At 36.4% G+C, this 2,937-nt stretch overlaps 1 non-coding gene across 1 annotated transcript; it reads right to left on the bottom strand.

Annotated features, from left to right (window-relative positions):
* Positions 1–1,167: 1,167 nt before the first annotated feature.
* LOC129034409 (small nucleolar RNA SNORA72) lies at positions 1,168–1,299 on the bottom strand. Its single transcript, XR_008501886.1, has one exon. It is a non-coding gene; the product is annotated as a small nucleolar RNA SNORA72 (small nucleolar RNA).
* Between the last annotated feature and the right edge of the window lie 1,638 nt (positions 1,300–2,937).

Below are 2,937 nucleotides of genomic sequence, written 5' to 3'. Positions count from 1 at the left end.
CCCTATAAATAATGACTGAAAGATAAATGAATAAATCTTTTTTATATGTCCTTTAGCTCTAATACGTAATTCCAAGGTCTACTAGAAACTCCTTTTGTTCATAATCACTAGTACCTGGCCCCTGTTGATTTTGATTAAGTATGTGAGGTCTATTTTTGTCCATTACTTAGCTAATGTTGCACAATCTTATCCATTACAACAACACGAACAACACAGGACCATGGCACTCAGTCTAAAATCTGTTGGCTTCCCATGCTGAGTAAGGCCCTAACTCCTCAGCTTTACGGCCTTTGATGTTTTGGCTCCCACCAACTCTTGCAGCTAATCTCATTTATATTCTATCTCCAGAACAAGACCTGAATTCACGCCTTTGCCTAAAGTACCAGTTTCTCTGCTTTTCACCTACTTCCATTTTCACTCTACTCATATTGAAAGACCAAACTCATCACTAACCTGCATATTGTGCATATGTACCCTAAAACCTAAAGTATAATAATAAATAAATTAATTAATTAATTAAAAAAAAAAAAGAAAGACCAAACTCAAATGTCGCCTTCACCAGGTCTTATCTAGAATCCTCTCTCATTTAACATGGAGATTGGCCAGAGATGGAGCAAAAAATGTCTGTTAAATAGTGAGTTTTTAAGTTCCATTCTAGGAAATTTAAATTGGATTATTAACCTAAAATTCTTTTTCTAGATTATGATCTAAGCAATTAAAAGAGAAAAAGAACTATTAGAATCCTTGAAAATATCATCTTCGATAATATCCTTTGGAAATCAAGCACAGAAAATATTTTTAACACCGTTTGTCTTTAATCCAAAGTATTTTTCCCAGAAAATAATCTATATAGTTTGTAAATGCATCTTAGGTAGTACTTATTTTAAATAATTAAACCTTTTGTTATGAGGATTAACTTCTTCTTTTTTCTTTATTTTTAAATTTTTATATACAGTAATTTTTACAATTCATTTAATAGCAACTGGTACCATCAAATTTCTATACTTTGGTTATCCCTTCTTTAGAGAACAGTCTGCAAATTAGCACTGATTTTTTGCAAAAGTTATGTTAGCTGTACTGTCATTTTTCTTAAGGTTGACCAAAGATAACCTACAATCACAGCCATTATATGATCACACAAAATGATCATATAATATATCAGACCTGGTTTATCACCAGCATTTATAAAACCAGACCTGGGGAAAGAACTAGGTCTAGGAACACATGGATGGTCTTAATATTGCGAATGTTTAGCCTGTCCTGATTATTACAAAATCAGAACAGTGAGAATATTCACAGTAACTCTTAATTTAAGTGATAAAACCCCAACGCATGAATAGATAACATGCTGAACTCAATTAAGTGTCTTATTAGCTGAGAAGACATTGGTGAACAGCGTAAGTCAGAGCTTTTCTTGCTGAGCTTATGCACTTTCATTTTAATTGGGGGTGGAGAGATGGACAATACACAAATCTTGTATCAAAGTGATTGATAATTAGCATTTTAAATAAGAATGATTGAGTGGCCAGTTTAGAATGCAGGGTCTGGAAAGGCCTGAAAAGGCAATATTCAAGCTGAGATCTAAAAATGAAAAGGAGATGACAGTGGAAAATTCAGGAGGAAGAGCATTCTAAGCAGAAGGCCCTGGAGCACTGTGGGGAGACAGAGTGGTACATGATATTGGGGAAGAGGCACAGATAGATCACGTATTTCCTTGTAAGCAAGTACAAAGAGTGTGGATTTAAATCTCCAAGCAAAGAAGCCCTTGGAAGATTTTACAAAGCGAAGCAACATGATCTAGTTTATTGTTGTTCTTTTTCTTCTTTTTTTAAAAAAGATCACTTTGGAAACTCTAGCAAACAGATTTACGGGGCAGAAGGTGAGGCCAACTGGAAGGCAATAGTCAGATCCACAGATGATTTCGCTCAGAGTAAGATGGTGTTTGTGAAGCTGGAGAAAAGATTAATCCAATTTGGAAGCTGAGTCAAAAGATCTTGTTTATCCATTGGATGAGAGAGAGGATGGGGGAGGAAATTCATTCCAGAATACTATTGCCTATTTATGTACTTCTTAAGATTCTTTGAGACAGTCATAATGTCTTACTGTGTGAAGTTATCAGTGTCAAAATGAAGTCACTTACGTCAAATCTAATGAAATGGAGCCAGGAGGCTATGGAGAAGAAGCCCTCAGGTACCTAAGTTTGTAGCATGAATTATTGCAAGAAATTCCTCAAAATCACAGTATTCCAGATAAACCACTTGCACAAGGACACTTGCCTAACAATGGCTGTCTCCACCAATAAGCTAATGCCAACTCCTGCAACAAGCCCTTGTAACCAATGGTCTTTGTTTCAAAGCAGGTTACCTGTAATTCTTTTTTGCTTTTAAAAGCCTGCTCTTGCCCAGACGTCTTCGGATGCACCTATGGCCTGACATAGAACCTGCGTCCCAAATGGTAATTTCTTGCTATTCTCGAATTAACTCTGTTTTGGAGAGTCGGTCTCTCTGCTGTTTATTTTAGATTGACAACTGGTTCCTTTATTAATTAATGAGTTAATTGACACATGTTCATTTTATGCTTGTATATTTGCATAGATTTCTGATTTTACCTTTTAGAAATAATCTTTAACGTTGGAATGGGTTGAGGAGTGAATGGGATATGAGTAGAGGCAACACATGTATAGAACTCTTTTTAAAAGTTTAGATTAGAGGTCAGGTTGTTCTTCCATTACCCTTCCAGAGAGGCAGCCTCTACATTGTTCTGTAGAAATGATCAATCCTTATTGCATTCAATCTCAGTGCAACCATCACACAAGGTGCCCCCAAGGTTCAGATATGGCCCTATAAGTTGGCCAGAGCTATTGGTCACTAAGGCTGATGTCACATCGACTCCATACAAGCCCCACTGCTCTTGGCGCCTGCCTCTCCCTCTAGCAAT

Source organism: Pongo pygmaeus, chromosome 2, assembly GCF_028885625.2.
Source record: "Pongo pygmaeus isolate AG05252 chromosome 2, NHGRI_mPonPyg2-v2.0_pri, whole genome shotgun sequence".
Taxonomy (NCBI): Eukaryota; Metazoa; Chordata; class Mammalia; order Primates; family Hominidae; genus Pongo; species Pongo pygmaeus.
This window is presented reverse-complemented; position numbering and strand designations above follow the sequence as displayed.